General features: G+C 46.4%; 1 protein-coding gene across 5 annotated transcripts in view; it reads left to right on the top strand.

Annotated features, from left to right (window-relative positions):
- Positions 1-23,682, top strand: part of GATAD2A (GATA zinc finger domain containing 2A) — a 125,430-nt gene that overhangs the window by 19,724 nt on the left and 82,024 nt on the right. Inside the window, exon 1 of one of the 5 annotated variants that reach the window (XM_056518214.1) lies at positions 10,105-10,217. The exons of 2 other annotated variants lie outside the window; for them this stretch is intronic. The gene's annotated coding sequence lies outside the window, so the exon portion shown is untranslated. Of the gene's footprint in view, positions 1-10,104; positions 10,218-10,342; positions 10,719-10,869; positions 10,932-23,682 lie in introns of those variants that run through there. 2 more of the 5 variants (XM_056518213.1, XM_056518216.1) reach the window with 2 other exon arrangements.

Consider the following 23,682-nt stretch of genomic DNA (forward strand, 5'->3'; position numbering starts at 1 on the left):
TAAAATGCTGGAAAATCTAGTGGCAACTTTTTTTTTTTTGCCAGAAAAAAGTGGAAACCTAGCCTGCAGAATGTTTGTGGGAAGGGGCAGGATTAGACACATGTTGCGGATAGGTGTGGAACGTACATGTTGCAGGAGTGGGGGGGGGGGGGGGGGCGCGGTTTTGTTCAGAAATTAAGAAAACCGTCCCAGGCAGGGTTCTAGTGTGATAAGATGTGTAAGCACCGGAGAACCCCTTTAACCCGTAGAGGACACAGGACATACCTGTACACATTGGCTGCCTCTTATTTAGCGAGGTCCATCTTAAACTACACTGCTCAAAAAAATAAAGGGAACACCTAAACAATACAATGTAACCCCAAGTCTATCACACTTATGTGAAATCAAACTGTTCACTCAGGAAGTAACACTGATTGATAATCAATTTCACATGCTGTTGTACAAATGGAACAGACAACAGGTGGAAATTATAGGCAATTAGCAAGACACTCCAATAAAGGAGTGATTCTGCAGGAGGTGACCACAGACCACTTCTCAGTTCCTATGCTTCCTGGCTGATGTTTTGGTCACTTTTGAATGCTGGCAGTGCTTTCGCTCTAGTGGTAGCATGAGACGGAGTCTACAACCCACACAAGTGGCTCAGGTAGTGCAGCTCATCATCACATCAATGCGAGCTGTGGCAAGAAGGCTTACTGTGTCTGTCATCGTAGTGTCCAGAGCATGGTGGCGCTGCAAGGAGACAGGCCAGTACATCAGGAGACGTAGAGGCGGCCAAAGGAGGGCAACAACTCAGCAGCAGGACCGCTACCCTCTGCCTTTGTGCAAGGAGAAGTACTGCCAGAGCCCTGCAAAATGACCTCCAGCAGGCCACAAAATGTGCATGTGTCCACTCAAACGATCAGAAACAGACTCCATGAGGGTGGTATGAGGACCCAACATCCACAGATGGGGGTTGTGCTTACAGCCAAACACCGTGCAGGACATCTGGCATTTGCCAGCGAACACCAAAGAACACCACTGGCGCCCTGTGCTCTTCACAGATGAAAGCAGTTTCACACTGAGCACATGTGACAGTCTGGAGACGCTGCAGAGAACGTTCTGCTGCCTGCAACATCCTTCAGCATTACTGGTTTTGCGGTGGGTCAGTAATGGTGTGGGGTGGCATTTCTTTGGGGGAGGGCCCACAGCCCTCCATGTGCTTGCCAGAGGTAGCCTGACTGCCATTAGCTACTGAGATGAGATCCTTAGACCCTTTGTGAGACCATATACTGGTGCGGTTGTCCCTGGATTCATCCTAATGCAAGACAATGCTAGACCTCGTGTGGCTGGAGTGTGTCAGCAGTTCCTGCAAGAGGAAGGCATTGATGCTATGGACTGGCCTGCCCGTTCCCCAGACCTGAATCCGACTGAGCACATCCGACTGAGCATGTCTCGCTCCATCCACCAATGCCACATTGCACCACAGACTTTCCAGGAGTTTGCAGATGCTTTAGTCCAGGTCTGGGAGGACATCCCTCAGGAGACAATCTGCCACCTCATCAGGAGCATGCCCAGGCGTTGTAGGGAGGTCATACGGGCACGTGGAGGCCAGACACACTACTATGCCTCATTTTGATCATTACATCAAAGTTGGATCAGCCTGTAGTGTGGTTTTCCACTTTGATTTTGAGTGTGACTCCATATCCAGACCTCCATGGGTTGATAAATTTGATTTCCATTGATTTTTGTGATTTTGTTGTCAGCACATTCAACTATGTAAAGACAAAAGTATTTTATATGATTAGTTAATTCTTTCAGAATGCAGTGTAGTTGAGTAACGGGGCGAAGTTGATGTTGGAAATAAAGGATAGATCTCAGGGGATGTGGACCCTCAAAAATTTGAGGAGGCATGCCACACAAACTGGAACCAGCAACAAAGTCTTTGAACCAAGAGAGATATTTGTAGCCACACTCTTTGGCATATTCAGTAATTTTAAGAAGCTGTTCTAAGTCCTCAACCACCAACAGTAGGTAAAGATGTCTCCGGATGTGAGATGTATAAGAAGATAATGAGTAAAGGCTGAACATTTAGGCTAGGTTCACAAGACTGAATGCTGCCACGGAGAATCTCCATGCTGACATTCCGCAAACTGCGGGTTGTCGGCATAATCTGCCGGCGCCAACACTGCACAGGAATGTGCCGTCTCAGACGCCTATGCATTCTGTGTGAACACCACACAAAGAACGAACATGTTCATTCTCTGTGTGGACACACAAAATGGAATTTCCTTCCTGGAAAAATCTGGCATGAAAATTTCACCATGTGCACAGCGCAGCAAAATTTCATTGAACTCAATGGGACTCTGCTGCAGCAGGACCTATGTTCCTAGATTACAATGTGGAATCTGGCATGGACATTCTGAGGTGTGAACATGGCCTCAGAGTGTGAGTGTGTGTGTGGGGTCACACACTGCTATACGCTATGTATTTTGCGATGTAGGACATCCGCCGGGCAGCGGAAAATATGAGCATATTTCGCTATGAGCAGACACACAGGGCTTCCCTGCCACAGCCCTGTGTAGGCAGTGAGGTTTGGAGGTGGCCCTGCACATCTAGCGTGCTCAGCCTGCCTCCAAACCTCACTGTCCACACGGGCTGCGGCAGGGAAGCCCTGTGTGTCTGCTCATAGCAAAATATGCTGCATATTTCCCAATGCATGGTGGATTTCATGCAGTGTGAAATACGCAGGGTATACACTGTGTGACTATACCCTTACAGTGTATATCCCCAATCTGGATGCCTCTGTGATACTCCGTCACCCTGGATATCAGGGTGACGAAGTATCACTTGCATTAAACCCTTAAGGACCCAGCCCATTTCCCCTTAAGGACCCGGCCATTTTTTTGCACATCTGACCACTGTCACTTTAAGCATTAATAACTCTGCGATGCTTTTACTTTTCATTCTGATTACGAGTGTTTTTTCGTGACATATTCTACTTCATGTTAGTGGTAAATTTTTGTCAGTACTTGCATCATTTCTTGGTGAAAACTTACAAAATTTGATGAGAAAATTGAAAATTTTGCATTTTTCTAACTTTGAAGCTCTTTGCTTGTCAGGAAAACAGACATTCCAAATAAACTATGAGGGAGATTTATCAAAACCTGTGTAGAGGAAAAGTTGCCCATAGCAACCAATCAGATCACTTCTTTCATTTTGCAGAGACCTTGTTAAAAATGAAAGAAGCAATCTGGTTGCTATGGGCAACTGGGCAACTTTTCCTCTGGACACGTTTTAATCTCCCCCTATATTCATCCACATATACAATGTCTACTTTATGATTGCATGATAAAGTTGACATGTTTTTACTTTTGGAAGACATCAGAGGGCTTCAAATTTCAGCAGCAATTTTTCACAAAATTTTCAAAATTGGAATTTTTCAGGGACCAGTTCAGTTTTGAAGTGCATTTGAAGGGCCTCCATATTAGAAATACCCCACAAATTACCCCAAACTGCACCCCTCAAAGTATCCAAAATGACATTCAGTAAGTGTTAACCCTTTAGGTGTTTCACAGGAATAGCAGCAAAGTGAAGGAGAAAATTCAAAATCTTCATTTTTTTTTTTTTTTTTTTTTTACATTCGCATGTTCTTGTAGACCCAATTTTTGAATTTTTACAAGGGGTAATAGGAGAGAAAAAAGCAAAATTTGTAATCCAATTTCTCTCGAGTAAGGAAATACCTCATGTGTTTGGTGGGCGCACTAGAGGGCTCAGAAGGGAATGGGATTTTGGAGAGTGAATTTTGCCTTTTTGGGGGGCATGTCGTATTTAGGAAGCCACCTCACAGGTGTTTGACGACTTTTTGTTAGTCTGATGTGTAAATGAGGAAAAAAATTTAACTTAAATGCTGGCTTTTTCCCCCAATTTTTTATTTTTACAAGGGGTAATAGGAGAAAATTACCTCCCAGAATTTGTAACCCCATCTCTTCTGAGTATGAACATACTCCATGTGTGGACGTCAAGTGCTCTGCTGGTGCACTACAATGCTCAGAAGAGAAGGAGCACCATTGAGCTTTTGGAAAGAGAATTTGTTTGGAATGGAAGTCAGGGGTCATGTGCGTTTAACAAAGCCCCCGTGGTGCCAGAACAGTGGACCACCCCACATGTGACCCCATTTTGGTAACTACACCCCTCACAGAATTTAATAAGGGGTGCAGTGAGTATTTACACCCCACTGGCGTTTGACAAATCTTTGGAACAGTGGGCTGTTTAAATGAAAAATTACATTTTTCATTTTCACGGACCACTGTTCCAAAAATCTGTCGACACCTGTGGGGTGTAAATGCTCACTGTATCCCTCATTACATTCCATGAGGGGTGTAGTTTCCAAAATGTGGGGGGGGGTCCATTGTTCTGGCACAATAGGGGGGGGGCTTTGTAAACACGCCACGTGTTTACAAAGTCCCCCCCCCCCCCCCCCCCTATTGTGCCTTCAATTCCGGACAAAATTTGTCTTCAAAAGCCCAATGGCGCTCCTTCTCTTCTGAGCATTGTAGTGTACCCACAGAGCACTTTACATCCACATATGGGGTATTTATATACTCAGAAGAAATAGGGTTACAAATTTTGGGGAGCTTTTTTCCTATTTTCCCTTGTAAAAATAAGAAATTTAGGGTAACACCAGCATTTTTGCGAAAAATTTTTTTTTTTCCATTTTCCCATCCAACTTTAATGAAAATTCTTCAAACACCTGTGGGGTGTGCAGGCTCACTATACCCCTTGTTACATTCCGTGAGGGGTGTAGTTTCCAAAATGGGGTCACATGTGGGTGTTTATTTTTTTGCGTTTGTCAGAACCGCTGTAAAATCAGCCACCCCTGTGCAAATCACCAATTTAGGCCTCAAATGTACATAGTGCGCTCTCACTCCTGAGGCCTGCTGTGCATCTGCAGAGCATTTTACGCCCACATAAGGGGTATTAATGTGCTCAGGAGAAATTGCATTATAAATTTTGGGGGTCTTTTTTTTTCCCTTTTTTACCGCTTGTGAAAATAAAAAGTATGGGGCAACACCAGCATGTTAGAGTAAAAAAATAAAAATTTTTACACTAACAGGCTGGTGTATCCCCCAATTTTTCCTTTTCTTAAGGGGTAAAAGGAGAAAAAGCCCCCCAAAATTAGTAGTGCAATTTATCCAGAGTACGGAAATACCCCATATGTGGCCCTAAACTGTTTCCTTGAAAGATGACAGGGCTCCGAAGTGAGAGCGCCATGCGTATTTGAGGCCTAAATTAGGGATTGCATAGGGGTGGACATTAGGGATCGACCGATATTGATTTATTTTTTTATTTTTTTTTTTTAGAGCAGATACCGATAACCTTTGAACTTTCAGGCCAATAGCCGATAACTTATACCGATATTCCGTGCATTTTAATTCCTCCCCCAAATATCCTTGGTAAAATGAGGGTGCGTGTATACCCTTATAAACAGTTTCTGACCCCGCAGAAGCCGCTGCAGATCAATGATTTTAAGCGGGCGCTTTAAATCAATGAACTGCAGCGGCTTTTGCGGGGCCAGAGACCACTGCCGCCACCCGCCGGTCCTGGGGTCCTGAGTCCAACCACGGCACCTGCCCGGCTGCCTCCCCCTGCCCGGCTGCTTCCCCCTGCCTAAACCTCTGGCCAGAGTCCGCCGCTGCTGCCCCATTGCCTCCCCCATCCCCAGTTTTATAATTACCTGTTCCCGGGGTCTGCACTACTTCTGGCTCCGGCGGCATCCTGAGCTGTCACTGTGCGCTGGGCCACTGATGTCACTTGTCATTGCGCAGCGCACAGCAACAGCGCAGGATGCCTCAGGAGCCAGAAGTAGCGCAGACCCCAGGAACAGCTAATTATAAAACCGGGGATGGGGGAGGCAATGGGGTAGCGGCAGTGGTTGGACTCAGGACAGGCAGGGGGAGAGAAGCGGGCGGCGGTCTTGGCCCCGCAAAAGCCGCTGCAGTCCATTGATTTAAAGCACCCGTATCATCGGAAAGGTAATTGCCGATAGCGATAACTTTAAAAATCGTGAATATTGGCCGATAATATCGGCCAAACTGATAATCTGTCGATTCCCTAGTGGACATAGGGGTATTCTATGCCAGTGATTCACAAACGGGGTGCCTCCAGCTGTTGCTAAACTCCCAGCATGCCTGGACAGTCAGTGGCTGTCCGGAAATGCTGGGAGATGTTGTTTTGCAACAGCTGGAGGCTCCGTTTTGGAAACACTGCCATATGATACGTTTTTCATTTTTATTGGGGGGGGGGGGGGAGAGACAGGCGGTTTATATATATATATATATATATATATATATATATATATATATATATATATATATATATATATAAGTATTTTACCCTTTATTTTGTGGTAGTGTAGTGTTTTTAGGGTACATTCGTACTGGCGGGCGTTTACGGTGAGTTTCCAGCTAGGAGTTTGCGCTGCAGCGAAAAATTTGCAGCAGCTCAAACTTGAAGCAGAAAACACACTGTAAACCTGCCTGTGTGATTGTACCCTGTACATTCACATGGGGGAGGCAAACCTCCAGCGGTTTCAAAACTACAACTCCCAGCATGTAATGACAGACCGTGCATTCTGGGAGTTGTACTTTTGCAGCAGCTGGAGGCACACTTGTTGAAAAACCTCTAACTCAGTTCCAACCAGTGTGCCTCCAGCTGTTGCAAAACTACAACTCCCAGCATGTACTGATCGCCGAAGGGCATGCTGGGAGATGTAGTTGCGTACCTCCAGCTGTTGCATAACTACAACTCCCAGCTTGCAGAGACAGCTGTTTGGGCATGCTGGGATTTGCAGTTTTGCAACATCTGGAGGGCTACAGTTTAGAGACCACTGCACAGTGATCTCCAAACTGTGGCCCTCCAGATGTTGCAAAACTACAAATCCCAGCATACCCAGACAGCAAACTGCTGTGTGGGCATGCTAGGAGTTGTAGTTTTGCAAGATCTAGAGGGCCACAGTTTAGAGACCACTGTATAGTGGTCTGACTGTAGCCCACCAGATATTGCTAGGCAACTCAACGGCTTCCGTAGGATCCAGGGAGCCGCATCGCTGTCCTCTTCTGCTGCCGATGGGTAAGTGGTCTTCAGCGCCAGTCCCTGACTGTTTCCCCTGTCTGCCCCGCCTATTGTGGGTGGGCAGAACAGGGAAAACTGAAAGTTAACCCCCCCCCCCCCCCCCGATCTGCTATTGGTCATCGCGTCTATACGACCAATAGGAGGGGTGGCACCCCGGCTAACTTGCTGCTATACCTTCAGGGGGATCGTGAGTGTCTTGGACAACTGCGATCCCCCTTATATTCTGGGCCACCATAGACCCGTTTGACCCGGAATCGGCGCAAATTGCCGGTGTGAATTCACCAGCGATTTGCGGCGATTGCTGACATGGGGGGGTCTCAGGACCCCCCTGGGCATTTGCACGGGATGCCTGCTGAATGATTTCAGCATTTATCTCTGTCCGGTCCCTGCCCAGCAGGGACTGGAATTCCATACGCCCTGGCTCCAGAAAGTTGAACAGATTTGAAAATTACTTGTATTAAAAAATCTTAATCCTTCCAATAATGATCAGCTGCTGAAGTTGAGTTGTTCTTTTCTGTCTGGCAACAGTGCTCTCTGCTTGTCTCAGGAACTGCACAGAGGTATTTGCTTCTACTCGACAGTTCCTGAGACAGGTGTCATCAGAGAGCACTTAGACAAAAAAGAACAACTCAACGTCAGCAGCTCATAAGAACTGGAAAGATTAAAAAATTTCAATAGAAATAATTTACAAATCTGTTTAACTTTCTGGAGCCAGTTGATATATAGAAAACCCCTTTTAAATGTTCCATGACCAAAACACATCAGGCAAAAGTGTGCAACCATGACAAGTTGCGTTTATAATATTTAAAGGGATTGAAAAAGAACAATTAAATGGGCACTGTCGGATTTAAAAACTTTTTATATGTTGTACCTGTCGTCAACAAACTTTTTTTTAATATAATGTAGATACTATTTTATATGTATACATTGGTTAAAAAATGTGTATTTTTGTCCAGGAAGTGTGTGTGGGCAAGCAGGGCTCTGTGCACTGAGGCTCTATGACATGTCTCCCTCTCACACATCAGGAGCCTGCACAGAGCCCTGCTTGTCCTGCCCTCACTTCCTGTATTTGGACTCCTCACCGGCAATAGCTGCAGGGACAGCACTTTCTCACCCAAAAATATACACATTTTTTTTTTAAATCAATGTATATTACATTTATACATATAATGGAATTGTCTACATAATATCAAAAGTTTTTGTTGACAGGTACACTTTAACCTTTCTAATATACTTCATAAGAAAATTGTATTTATTTTTTATAGAAATCATGGCTTATAAAATCATAGCTTTGTCCAAGCTGAAGTACAGGGATGGACAAAGTACTGTAAGTGAGGGTGGGCTAGCACTCTCTGTGCTCTCTCCTGTTTGTTAGGACATTAGGGTGATAGTCCGCCCTCATTTACTGGACTTTGGGGGACATTTATCAAAACCTGTGCAGTTGCCCATAGCAACCAATCAGATTGCCTCTTTAAAAATGAACAAAATGATCTGATTGGTTTCTATGGGCAGCTGCACCACTCTTCCTCTGCACAGGTTTTGATAAATCTTCCCCTCTTTCCATGCCTGTGCTTCAGCTTGAACGAAGCCATGATCTAAGAAGCCACGATTTCTATAAAAAAAATAGAATTTTCTCATGGAGTATGTTGGAAGGTTAAAGGAGATGTCTGGTGCAGACTATTCCTATTCCATCCTGCCCGGGCTACAAAAAAAGAGAAAACAAACTTTCACTCAGCTTCCTACATTCCCCCAGATCTCCAACAACTGATTGGTTGGCCGGGCTGTCTGCTTCCTACTTTATCCCAGGACTTCACATGGCGCTTCAGCCTATGGCCAGCGGAGGCGGGACATCGCTGCGGCCGGTGATACGCTGAAGTGCTGTGTGACAGATGGAAAGTTGCCCATAGCAACCAATCATATCACTTCTTTCATTTTTAACAAGGCCTCTGGAAAGGGAAAGTGAACTGGTTGCTTTGGGCAACTGGTCAACTTTCCCTCTACAGGTTTTGATAAATCTCCACCAATGTTTTGCAAAGATGTACAACAACAAATGAAAATGTGTTTTTGCATCTGACAGTGCTTATTTTACTTAAATCTTGCTGTGGGGCAAAAATACTTGCACCAAATGACCCAACTGTTCTGTACCGGGGAGTCCAAGAGGGATGTCGGGTGCAATAGAGCTGTCAGAGATAGGAAGGGAGAGCAGGTCCTAAACATGCATGCTTTGATAGTTTGCCTTATTTTGAAAGAGGGCATCATTTTAATTGCCTACAGAATAAAGAGAACGTGTCGAATTTTACCAGAGATTGCACTGCATAACCCCCCCCCCACAAAAAAAAAAAAAAAAAAAAAATCTTGGTATTCCCTGACAGATGCGAGTGCTAAATCTGGGACCTTCCACTTTGCATAGAACAGCAGGATGGATAGGTCTGTTTTACCCTGTATCCCTAACTCCAATGATGTCTTATGTAGGCATGGAGACTGTCTAGCCTATGGTGCTAAGGGGCATTACATGTTCAGTTGTTGCCCATTACTGCCTACAGAAAGGTGGTCTGTCATAAGTAACAGCGTTGTAGTGCTTTTGTGGAACTCCTAGACCGATCAGTGGAGGAGACTTATCACATGTTCAGAAATCTTCCCCACAAATGCTAGAACTTGTGGAGAAAGTCCCCGTGTAGTCCTCCTAGCCTTCCTTTTAGTTATGCAGCAATGGGACACTGCACTCTTTAGCCATGTGTCATGGTTCCCATGTAGCACGGACCTATTGAGGCTTTGAATTGTTTGGACTGGGCCTGCAGATGACTTCCAACAATCATTCAGGTAGAATTGCGCTATTGAGGCTACATTTAACCTCTGCTCTTCCACATTTGTGGGATTCCACACAGCAGGTTTATGGTTTTGTGTTTTTCTTGCCATAGCTTTCCTGACACCTCTTGTCCAGATTATCTGGAACAGGCCAGGCTAGTCTTATAAATTACAGCAGATGTCACTTCCTTGAGGAAACGCCTTGTTGGATTATTAACCATTTTATTGCCGGGAGCAACGCAAAAGCGAAGGACAGAAGGTTCAGGGTGACAGGCTGAGGTCCCTCATTCGCCATTCCTGGGGTTTGTAATCTCTTCCATCTGACAGATTGAGTTGTAGGTCTCAGTAAACATAGACGTATGTGTCTGGTTGACTTAGAAGTAGGAATGGTATAGGTGTGGATGAAGTCGTATCCAGTACATAGAATAAGTAGCTGTATCTGTGTCCCCGTGTTCCTGTATAGGCTTGTTCCGGTGGGTGGGAGCAGTAAGCCTGTTCCTGCAATCTGTGCTCTGCCCACATGTTTTCCCGGGCACACACACACACTTACTCACACTCCACTTACGTTCTCGCGGTTGTTTCCTTTTAGACCCCGCTTTCCTCCTACTCACCCTGTTTGGGGTTGTGTGGATTAAAGGGCCGGCAGCGCATGCGCGACAGGAGGCAGCTGGAGCCTCCATGTGTAAGAGGCGCATTATTTGGCAACGTGAGCAGAGGCCAGGACTACCGGGCATCCGTGTGTACAGGGACCCGGCGAGAGAGGCCTCAGCCGGCCTGGCCCATCCTGCCGACCTAGTGACGCTGTAAGTCTGGTACCCGTGCCCTAGTGGGCGGAAAGTTTCTGCGGTGTGATGGTTGTTGGCTCCCATAGAAAAGTTGTAGTATTATTTTATTTAATGAGTCAGATGCTCCTCCTTACAGGTGGGGGAGGGGTGGTGGAGGAGCATTATTATCCCCCGGTTGCTCGGCGAACCCCTATCTAGGAGTGATCCCCGGCTTGTCTTCACTCCTTATTGGTATGTTACCGGTTTTAGTGCGGGATCTTGGGCGAAGATAGAAGTTGCTGGCGATTACGTGATCGCATCTAGCTGTGAATGTTGCTTCTCTTCCGGTTATCCTATTATTACAAGTCTCTAGATGGGGGAGGGAGCGCTGGTCAGCTCTGTCCCCGCAACCTATTTTCAACTCCCCTCCAAGAAATCGGCGTCCACGCTTCTTGTGTGACCTCCAGACCCAGCCTTGGAAGGGTTAAAAAAAGGGGGGGTGCTGAATGGAGCAGATGCCTCTGGGGAGGTGGGAGATGTCCGGGGACTTGTACGCTCCATAATGTCTGCCTGCTATCAGGCGCTGCAGTTTACATAGCGGAGTGCTCAGAAGTTTCCCTTTTATATCCCATGGTGGGGGGGTTGATATGCTGTGGTAGACAGCACCTCTGCACCCCCTTTCCTTCACTGTTTTTGCATTGCTCGCAACAGTTGAGCGTCCATGGGGGTGGAGAGTTTCGGGGCATAGGTTATCAAGGGTAAATTGTTGCTGTTTCAGCTGTACCCATCTTCTGATAAACACTGGGGCTTAGATTCCCCTGGCATCGGTCACCCTGCTTGGTGTGTGGGGTAAATTGTTACTGTTTCAGCTCTTAGCGAGGGAGGGGGCTCTAATAGGTGTATGGGTGTTGTTTGTGGAGCTCAGCCCAGTAGAGGACAGGCCATCTTCATATCTTACAAGATGCACATCTGTGTCTCTTAACCCTCCTCACTGTCATAAGAGTCCCTCCTCCTTCTCCTTTTTACATGTCTGTCCTTCCTGCTGTGAAAGGTGCTTCAGGCCCAAGGGTTGGAGCAGCCAGCACCTTTTTGTGTTCACCTAATTTGGTCTGCACAGATGTTTAACATATGGGTATCCTGTATAGATAGCAGACTGTGTGACATGCTAGGAGCCAGTGTCTTACAACTGACACTCCTATACATGTTTATTCCTCTGTCCTTAACTAACTTCATGGTGGGCCTGGGCCACTGTATTTGGTGATGTACCAAGCTGCTTCCAAATATTTACTGACTAGTGATGTCATATTGACATGCTGTATCTAATTTCTTACCACCATGATGTCACCGGAACTACCAGTTAATGTATGTCTACTCATGACCACAGCAGCCATTGTCATTGTTGGAACCCACTAAACGCTTTGTAGAAATCAGTGCATTAAATAGGGTTCCAATTTTTATTAAACTGGGCCATGAATAATAAAACTGAATGTTTTACAGGTTATACGTACTTAAAACTACTCACAGTATTTCCATATTCTTTACAATTGGAGGTCCAGTCTTTACAGGTAGTTATGTCACTTAGGGTTTGTTCACACAGGATTTGTTCTGAAAAGGTCTGTGACTGAAAAGGTTGAGTAATGTTGTCTCTGCAGCCTTTGCATGAATTTTATTTAGACCCTGTTCAAATGAATATGAGAACTGCAGAAATTTCCACAGAAAATCTGCGCCATGTGACTGCATTTTGCAATGTCCGGCAGAAATGCATGTTTGGGGACTCGCTGATAAATACCTCTGCAGGCTTCCTGTAAAACTTTTATGATTTTATTTATTTAACCAGGGGTCTCAAACTCAAATTATCTGGGGGCCACTGGAGGTAGTGGCTGGGTGAGGCTGGGCCGCATGCGCCCCTCTCATATAATGCCCTCATCATGCGCCCTTCACATTGTCATGTCCGTAAATGTTGGCACCCCTGAAATTTTTCTAGAAAATGAAGCATTTCTCTCAGAAAAGGATTGCAGTAACACATGTTTTGCTATACACATGTTTATTCCCTTTGTGTGTATTGGAACTAAACAAAAAAGGGAGAAAAAAAAATCTAATTGGATATAATGTCACAGCAAACTCCAAAAATGGACTGGACAAAATTATTGGCACCCTTTCAAAATTGTGGATAAATAAGATTGTTTCAAGCATGTGATGCTCCTTTAAACTCATCTGGGGCAAATAACAGGTGGTGTGGACAAAATAAAAATCACACCTGAAAGCGGCTAAAAAGGAGAGAAGTTCACTTAGTCTTTGCATTTTGTGCCACACTAAGCATGGGCAAAAGAAAGAGAACTGTCTGAGCACTTAAGAACCAAAATTGTGGGAAAATATCAACAATCTCAAGGTTACAAGTCCATCTCCAGATATCTAGATTTGCTTTTGTCCACAGTGTGCAACCTTTTCAACAAGTTTGCCACCAATGGCACTGCAGCTAATCTCCCTGGGCATGGACGGAAGAGAAAAATTGATGAAAGGTGTAAATGACGGTGATGTCGGTGTCCGTCGACATTTAAATGAAACACTATGGCAGGAGACCCAGGAGGACCCCACTGCTGACAGAGACATAAAAAAAATAAAAATAAAAAAAAACTACATTTTGCCAAAATGAACTTGAGTAAGCCATAATCCTTCTGGAAAAACATATTGTGGACAGATGACGCAGAGAGCTTTTTGGTAAAGCACATCGTTCTACGGTTTACCGGAAAAAAAAATGGGGCCTACAAAGAAAAGAACACAGTACCTACAGTGAAATATGGTGGAGGTTCAATGATGTTTTGGGGTTGTCTTGCTTCTTCTGGCACTGGGTGCCTTGAATGTGTGGGAGGCATCATGAAATCTGAGGATTACCAACAGATTTTTGGTCGCACTGTACAGCCCAGTGTCAGAAAGCTGGGTTTGCATCAGAGATCTTGGGTCTTCCAGCAGGACAGTGACCCCCAAACATACCTCAAAAAGCACCCAGAAATGGATGGCAACAAAGCGCTGGAGAGTTCTGAAGTGGCCAGCAATAAGTCCAGATCTATGTCCCATTGTACACCTGTGGAGAGATCAAATAAGAGAGACCTGGAGCAGTTTGCAAAGGAAGAGTGGTCCAACATTCTGGCTGAGAGGTGTAAGAAGCTCATTGATGGTTATAGGAAGCCACGAATTTCAGTAATTTTTTCCAAAGGGTGTGCAACCAAATATTAAGTCAAGGGTGCCAATAATTTTGTCCAGCCCATTTTTGGAGTTTGGTGTGAAATTATGTTCAACTTGCTTTTTTTTCCTCTTTTTTTTTTTTTTTGGTTTAGTTCAAATACACCCAATGGGAATAAACGTGTACAGCAAAACGTGTTACTGCAATCCTTTTCTGTGAGAGACTTCATTTTCTTGAAAAATTTCAGGAGTGCCAATATTTACGGCCGTGACTGTATAATGCTCAATCATGTGCCCCTAATCATTCACCAGCAACATTCCCCTTACACTCCTGTGGTAATAGCATGAGCTGACGGGTGATAGGGGTGCTACTGCTGGGGGGGGGGGGGTTGGGGGTGTTGGTGGACAGATAGCAGTAGCATCGGATTGTGGGGTTGGTTGCTAGCAGGGCGATTGCTGATTGAACTAGCAACCCCCCCCCCCCTCTGCAAGATTCTATCTAGTGTGTGTGCGCGGGGGGATGCGTGGTAGTTGCAAAATTTCGTTCCACAGGCTGGTAGTTTGAGACCCCTAATTTATACAATAGAACCGGTTATATGGAGTAGTGCAGACATCTGCACTACTATAGCAAACAGGCCAAATTTCAAACTTTTGGCACTTATTGGGTTCTATGATTATGTTTGCATTAAAAAAAAAAAAAAAAAAAGTTTTACAGGGGAGCACCCCCTCCCCTGTAAAACTTTTTTTTTTTTTTTTTTTCTTTTAAATCAACTGGTGCCAGAAAGTTAAACAGATTTGTAAATTACTTCTATTAAAAAATCTTTAATCCTTCCAGTACTTATTGGGGATCGACTGATATGTTTTTTTTATTTTTTACTTCCAATACTCTGTGGAGGTTAGGGCCGATAGCCGATAACTAACTTATACCGATATTCCGGTATAAGTTAATGGCTATTTATCCCCCAAAAGAACCCCCCAACCCCCCCCCCCCCCCCCCCCCCCGGCGACACCGCTGCAGATCATTGATTTAAAGCTGGCGCTTTAAATCAATGACCTGCAGCAGCTTTTGCAGTGCCAGAGGCCGCCACCACCCGCTTCTCTCCCCCTGCCTGTCCTGAGTTCTATCTGGTGTTACAAATTTTGGGAGGCTTTTTCTTCTATTTCCCCTTGTGAAAATGAGAAATTTGGTAACACCAGCATTTTAGTGAAAGAAATTAAAATTTTTCATTTTCACATCCAAATTTAACAGATTTTTAAGGGGGCAAATCTATCTGGGCGACTGTCCCTATTGGGGGAGCTCTACCAACTTGGGGGAGGGGGTCAGAACGATCTGGGACCTCTACCTTTTTACCATCTGGAGGGACGTATCTATCTGGGACTTTATTGGGGAAGCCCTTCCTGCCTACCATCTGGTGAAAGTTATAAATCTGGGGCCCTATTTACATACTAGGGGAGCTTTACCTGAAGGGGGGACTACCTACTTAATGGGACAGACTCCCTATCTCCCTAATAGGGTGACATTCCGGTCTGCCTATTAAGTTTCTGTTAATATTTATTGTCCCCCGTGATCAGACATCTTATCCCTTATGCTTTGGATAGGGGAAAAGATGTCTAGGGGTGGAGTACCTCACAGGTGTTTGACATGTTTGTGTTTAAGCTGGATGTGATAAAGAAAATTTTTAATTTTCACATGGGGTAATAATTAGGCCATCCGTGTTTACAAAGCCCCCGTGGTGCCAGAACAGTGGACCCCCCCCCCCACATGTGACCCTATTTCGGAAACTACACCTCCCACGGATTGTAGTAAGGGGTGCAGTGAGATTTTACACCCCACTGGCGTTTGACAGATCTTTGAAACCGTACACCCACACATGGGGTATTTCCGTACGCAGGAGAAATTCCGTTACAAGTTTTGGGGGTCGTTTTTTCCCTTTATGTCTTGTGAAAATAAAGTATGGGACAACACCAGCATATTAGTTTAACGTTTTCTATTTGTAACGCAAATTTCTCCCAAGTACAGAAATGCCTCATGTGGCCCTAAACTGTGAAATACGATAGGGCTCTGAAGTGAGAGTGCCATGTGCATTTGAGGCCCTAAATTAGGGATTTACACAGGGGCGGACCCGGATGCAAGCATTACAATTGCCTCTGCCATCACAAATACCCTACAACAGTGTTTCCCAAACAGGGTGCCTCCAGATGTTGCAAAATTCCCAGCATGCCTGACAGACTGCATGCTGGTGAGGAAACAGAGTTAGTTAATAGACCAACTCAGTGCTTTCCCACCATTGTGCCTCCAGCTGTTACAAAACTAAAACTCCCAGCATGCATGGTTTGTCATTGCATGCTGAGAGTTTTAGTTTTGCAACAGCTGGAGGCACACTGGTGGGGAAACAGGTAACAGAACCTAAATCTGTTTCCCCACCAGTGTGCCTCCAGCTGGGGCAAAACTACAACTCCCAGCATGCACTCTGACTGTGCATGCTGGGAGTTGTAGTTATGTGACAGCTTGAGGTGTGCAACTACAGCTCCCAGCATGCTGAGACAGCAGTTTGCTGTTTGTCCATGCTGGGAGTTGTAGTTATACAACATCTGGAGGGTTACCGTTTAGAGATCACTGCACAATGATCTCCAAACTGTGGTCCTCCAAATGTTGCAAAATCTACAAATCCTAGCTTGCCCATACAGCCATTTGTTGTGTGGGCATGCTGGGACTTAAAGTTTTGCAAGATCTGAAGGGCCACAGCTTAGAGACTCTGAACTGTGGTCCTCCAGCCCTCTTCCCCAGATTTCCGCCACTGAAGTTCTGCGTCGCCGTCCCCATGACATCAGGATCGCCGCTGCCGCCTTATGTCATCGCCACTTGGATCAGGTGAGCTCCACCGTTCTCCCGCTCTGCCCGGACACCTATGGGTGGGCAGAGCGGGGTAACTGAACTTTAACTCCCCCAATCCCCCTTATTTTCCGGGTCACTGAAGGCCTGTATGAACCGGAATCTTCTCAAATCGCTGGTCTGAATTGACCAGCGATTTGCGGCGATTTCAGATATGGGGGGTTCCTCAGGACCCCCCTCGCGATGTCACGGGATGCATACTGAATGATTTTAGCAGGCATTCCGGTCCCAGAGTGGCAGGAACCGGAAATGCTCAGGGCGTACAGGTACGCCATTAGTCCTTAAGGATCAGGGATGCGGGGCATATGCATATACCCTGCGTCCCCAAGAGGTTATACAACACAATGTAACTCCAAGTCAATCACACTTCTGTGAAATCACTGTCCACTCAGGAAGCAATACTGACAATCTAGCACATGCTGTTGTGCAAATGGAACAGACAACAGGTGGAAATTATAGGCAATTAGCAAGACACCCCATAATTACAGACTGGTTCTGCAGGTGGTGACCAGAGACCACTTCTCAGTTTCAATTCTTCCTGGCTGATGTTTTGGTCACTTTTGAATGCTGGCGGTGCTTTCACTTTAGTGGTAGCATGAGATGAAGTCTACAACCCACACAAGTGGCTCAGGTAGTGCAGCTCATCCAGGATGGCAAATCAATGCGAGCTGTGGCAAGAAGGTTTGCTGTGTCTGTCAGCGTAGTGTCCAGAGCATGGAGGTGTTACCAGGAGACAGGCCAGTACATCAGGAGACATGGAGGAGGCTGTAGGAGGACAACAATCCAGCAGCGGGACTGCTACCTCCGCCTTTGTGCAAGAAGGAGCACTTCCAGAGCCCTGCAAAATGACCTCCAGCAGGCCAGAAATGTGCATGTGTCCACTCACTGTCAGAAACAGACTCCATGAGGGTGGTATGAGGGCCTGATGTCCACAAGTGGGGGTTGTGCTTACAGCCCAACTCTGTGCAGGACGTTTGGCATTTGCCAGAGAACACCAAGATTGTCAAATTTGCCACTGGTGCCCTGTGCACTTCACAGATAAAAGCAGGTTCACACTGAGCACATGTGACAGATGTGACAGTCTGGAGACACCGTGGAAAACGTTCTGCTGCCTGCAACATCCTCTAGCATGACCGGTTTGGCGGTGGGTCAGTAATGGTGTGGGGTGGCATTTCTTTGGGGGGGGGGGCAGCACAGTGCTTGCCATAGGTAGCCTGACTGCCATTAGGTTCCGAGATGAGATCCTCAGACCCCTTGTGAGACCATATGCGGGTGCGGTTGGCCCTGGGTTCCTCCTAATGCAAGACAATGCTAGACCTCATGTGGCTGGAGGCATGTTAATAAATCTAAAACTTTTTAAGGCTGTGTTCACAAGTCTTGATTTTTAATTGCAGTACAGTGATCCCTCAAAATATGATGGTAATTTGTTCCAAATGAACCATCGTTACTTGAATCCATCGTATGCTGAGGGATCCGTGCAATAGTAATATAGAAAGTTATACTCGCGTGTCACCGCTCCCCTGGTCATTGCTGTCATCACATCCCAGGGGTGTTCTCGCTGCTCCGGACAGTCACCGCTGTCCTGGATCGTCTCTCTCCATTACAGTCATCACGTTGCTGCGCACACCGCTCCTATTGGATGACAGGAAGGCGTGCGTGGCGATGTGATGACGACAGATGCAGCAGAGCCCAAAGAGGATGGTCTGGAGCGGTGGGGACAGGTGAGTGACACTCACTGGAGCACACGGGGCACCTTAAACTGCTATCCGGCAGCAGCTGAAGCAGTCTGCACTGCCGGTTAGCCGTTTATGCGATGGCCCCGACATACAAAAGCATCGTATGTTGATGCTGCCTTCAACATGCAATGGCCTCGGAGAGGCCATCGTATGTTTAAATGATCGTATATCGGGGCCATCGTAGGTCGGGGGGTCACTGTATTTGAATATAAATCCAGGAATGGATCTAAAAAAGGAAGTCTTACTCTTTCCTCTATATTTGTCCTCTACTTGTGATTCGTTCCTAGCTTTACTTTCAATAATTGCAATTAAAAATCTCTTAATGTGTGAACACAGCGTTACATAGGTTTTATTTTTGTTTGGGCACCTTCTTTTTATAGCGAGGTTAACCACTTAAGGACCAAGCCCATTTTGACCTTAACGACGGAAGACGTATATTTACGTCCTGCGCCGTCCCTCAATATAACTGGTCGGTCCCGGCGCTCCTCAAAGGCCAGGACCTGCCGCTAATACAGGACATCACCGATAAAAGTATCCCGGCAGCTTAGTCGGGCTGTTCGGGACCACCATGATGAAATGACACCACCTCTGTGTCCGGTCGGCGAATGACTGCTCTGTGCCTGAGATCCTGGCAGCAGCAGTCAAGCGCCAGTAACACTGATCAATGGCATGTTAATATATGTCAGTGATCAGTGTAAAAGATCAGTGTGTGCAGTGTTATAGCCCCCTGTGGGTGATTTGACCCTTTCCCTAATAAGTTTGAATCACAAATGTGGTATCGCCGCATGCGTAAATGTCCGAACTATAAAAATATATTAATTAAACCGCACAGTCAATGGCATACACATAAAAAAATTCCAAAGTCCAAAATAGCGTGTTTTGGGTCACTTTTTATACCATTAAAAAATGAATAAAAAGCGATCAAAACAAAAATGTACCGATAAAAACTTCAGATCGCAGCGCAAAAAATGAGCCCTCAAATCACCACCCTGTACGTGGAAAAATAAACGATTACTGCAAAAACTGAAACGATGAGTCCTTAATTTTATTATTTTTGCATTTTCGTTTTTTCCTCCTCTCCTTCTAAAAGTCGTAACTCTTTTATATGTTCATCTACAGACTTGTTTTTTGCGCGACCAGTTGTCCTTTGTAATGACATCACTAATTTTACCATAAAATGTATGGCGCAACCGATAAAATTGTGTGGGCAAATTTTGGAAGGTTTCGTTTTTATGCCGTACAATTTACAGTAAAAATTACATGTGTTCTTTGTTCTGTGGGTCAATATGATTAAAATGATACCCATGATTACCGTATTTATCGGCGTATAACACGCACTTTTTAGGCTAAAATTTTTAGCCTAAAGTCTGTGTGCGTGTTATACGCCGATACACCCCCAGGAAAGGCAGGGGGAGAGAGGCCGTCGCTGCCCGCTTCTCTCCCCCTGGCTATCGGGCCGGCAATGGGGCGACGGCACAGATAGTCAGGGGGAGAGAACGGGCAGCGGCGCCAATAGCCAGCGGTAGAGAAGCGGCGGCAGCAGGGCTCTAGACCCCAGGAAAGGCAGGGGGAGAGAAGCGGGCAGCGACGGCCTCTCTCCCCCTGCCTTTCCTGGGGGTGTATCGGGGTATACACATGCACACACACGCACCCTCATTTTACCAAGGATATTTGGGTAAACTTTTTTTTTACCCAAATATCCTTGGTAAAATGAGGGTGCGTGTTATAGGCCGGTGCATGGTATACCCCGATAAATACGGTACATTATATTTTAATAGTTTGGACATTAACGCACGTGGCAGTACCAAATATGTTTTATCCAATTTTACCTCCAAAAAGTTTAAAAAAATTAAAGGGACATTTTACATTTTTATTGGGGAGGGAATTTTTCAAATTTTTAACTTAAAATGTTTTTTTTTTTTTAACACTTTAATAGTCCCCATAGGGAACTATTTATAGCAATCAGTTGATTGCTAATACTCTTTAGTGCTATGCGTAGTGTATAGCACTGATCAGTGTTATTGGCTATCTTCTGATCTGGCCTGCTCGATCTCGGACCAGAGCAGAAGAAGCCGGGAAGGCGGCAGAGGCAGGTGAGGAGACCTCAATCTGCCATGTTAGCTGATCTTATCCCTGTGACCGTGCCGCAGGCAAGGAGAGCGGCATAAAATGTAGCCGCCCTGCCGCAGATGCCGTGATCTGTATTGATCACTGCATCTGAGGGGTTAATGGCAGACATTCGTGCTATTTTGGATGTTGGCCATTACTGGTGGGTCCCTGGCTACTATCAGCAGCCTGAACCTGTCGCACATGACTTGATCATCGCGATCATGTACAGGACGTAAATGTATGTCCTGCTGTGTGAAGTACCGCAGCACCAGGATGTACATTTATGTCTGCGTTCGTTGAGGGGTTAAAGAGCAGCTATAATGACAGCCTCACTCCAGAGGACGCGACAGGTCTCTTAATTACGTTTGCAGTACATCATTCTAATATGGAGACTATGCAATGCTTTATTTTCCTTGTGGAAGTCTACATGGAAACTGAGCATTTGTTGCAGGGTGGCACCACTGATTAAAAATGATGGCAGGGATACAAGGTATTGCCCAAGGTGGGCAGATCCTTTTAATTGGCAAGTCATGCTTTCATTTTGTATTGAAAGATGGGGAAATAGAATACCGTTTGCTATTAATATTTGCTTATTGGCTGTGGCAGTTATGCGACACCCGGGTGCTAATTGGAGCCATCCGATGCTTAAACTTTTTTTTTTATATATCAACTGGCTCCGGAAAGTTAAACATTTGTAAATTACTTCTATAAAAAAAAATCTTAATCCTTCCAATAGTTGCTGTTTTCTGTCTGCTTTCTGATGACTCATGTCCCAGGAGCTGTGCAGCTCCTATGGGGATATTTTCCCATCATGCACAGCTCCTGGGACGTGACATAATCATTGAGCAGTTAGACAGAAAACTTCAGAAGCTAATAACTATTGGAAGGATTAAGATTTTTTTTTTAATAGAAGTAATTTACAAATCTGTTTAACTTTCCGGAGCCAGTTGATATATAAATTTTTTTTTTTGCCTGGAATACCCCTTTAACACCGGATGAAAACATCGGATCAGGGTAGGAACAGAGGTGGAGGTAAGTAAGACTAATGTTAAAGGGGTACTCCGCCCCTAGACATCTTATGCCCTATCCAAAGGATAGGGGATAAGAGGTCAGATCGCCGGGGTCCTGCTGCTGGGGAGCCCCGGGATCCCCGCTGCATCACTGCGCTTTCATTATAGCACAGAGCGAGTTCGCTCTGCACATAATGACGCGCAATACAGGGGCCGGAGCATCGTTACATCACGCCTCCGCCCCTCGTGACATCACGGCCCGCCCCTTTCAATACAAGTCTATGGGAGGGAGCGCGGCGGTCGTCATGCCCCCTGCCATAGACTTTCATTAAGGGGACGGGCCGTGATGACGTCACGCGGCTCCGTCCCCTGTATCGCCCGTCATTACGCACAGAGCGAACTCTCTCTGTGCTGTAATGATAGCCCAGTGCCGCAGCGGGGATCCCGGGGCTCCCCAGCAGTGGCACCGCGGCGATCTAACATCTTATCCCCTAAGATGTCTAGGGGCGGAGTACCCCTTTAAATCAGCCTTTGTCATCAGTTCAAGGATGATTAGTTCATGAAATTAAGCGCAGGGCTGTGGAGTCGGTAGATAAATGTTCCGGCTCTGGAGTTTTCTGTACCTCCGACTAGGGATCGACCGATTATCGGTATGGCCGATATTATCGGCCGATAATCACGATTTTGGGCATTATCTGTATCGGCAATTATCTTGCCGATAATGCCCAGCCCCCACCGCACCGCGACCGCCACCCCCTCGACCTGCCGCACCGCACTCCCGACCCACCGCACCGCGTCGCACCCCTGACCCACCGCACCGCGTCGCACCCCCCACCGTGATGCTAGGCGGTATACCGGTATGGATTTTTGCCCATACCGCTATACCGGTCGGGCCCCTCCCCCACCCTCCGATTCAATAAAAAAAATTAAACTTACCCGTAATGGGGGTGGTCCGGGCCATCCATCCTTCCTGTAGTGTCTGGGGGCGTTGCGGGTGAAGAGTGAACCTGTCCGGGCTGTCCTTCTCCCACGGTCTTCTTCTCCACTCCGGGCAGGCTCCGGCCTAGTATGCTGCATAGACGCCGCTACGCCGTGACGTCAGGTGCGTCGCTGCGCACGGGCGTCACTGCGCAGCGGCGTCTATGCAACGTACTAGGCCGGAGCCTGCCCGGAGTGGAGAAGATGACCGCCGGAGAAGGACAGCCCGGACCGGACCACCCTCCACCCGGAACGCCCCCGGACGCTACATGAACGATGGATGGATGACCCGGACCACCCTGACAGGTAGGGGAGAGAAGCGGGTGGTGGCGGCGGCCTATGGCCTCGCAAAAGCCACTGCAGATCATTGATTTAAAGCGCCCGCTTTAAATCAATGATCTGCAGCGGTGTCGCAGGGGGTTAAATAGCCGATAACTTATACCGGAATATTGGTATAAGTTATCGGCTATCTGCGCTAACCTGCACAGAGTATCGGTATCGGTCGATCCCTACCTCCGACTCCTGTATTAATATGCGAATGTATTTTATACATTCCTTGAAGGAAAGAAAGGAAACATACCTGTCATTACCACAGGATTACTGGCTGGGAAGCCAACAGTCTACTGTATTGAACAGTTTGTGCTGATCTGCTGCTGAAGATGGGGCAGTGGGAGGATCAAGGAAGGGGCAATTATTATAAAACTGGATTTCCCTAGTAGAATCCCATTGTCATGTTTAAAGTTTAAAGGGGTACTCTGCCCCTAGACATCTTATCCTCTATCCAAAGAATAGGAGATAAGATGTCAGATCGCCAGGGTCCTGCTGCTGGGGACACCCCGGGATCTCCGCTGCGGCACCGCGCTTTCATTACTACACAGAGCGAGTTCGGGGGACGGATACAAAACGATACAGGGGACGGACCAGCGTGACATCATGGCTCCGCCCCTCGTGACATCACAGCCCGCCCACTTAATGCAAGTCTTTTGCAGGGGGCTTGACGACTGCCATGCTCCCTCCCATAGACTTGTATTGAGGGGGCTGGCCGTGACATCACGAGGGGCAGAGCCATGACGTATCGATGCTCCAGCCCCTGTATC

The sequence above is a fragment of the Hyla sarda genome, chromosome 1 (assembly GCF_029499605.1).
Source record: "Hyla sarda isolate aHylSar1 chromosome 1, aHylSar1.hap1, whole genome shotgun sequence".
In the NCBI taxonomy this organism is placed as follows: Eukaryota; Metazoa; Chordata; class Amphibia; order Anura; family Hylidae; genus Hyla; species Hyla sarda.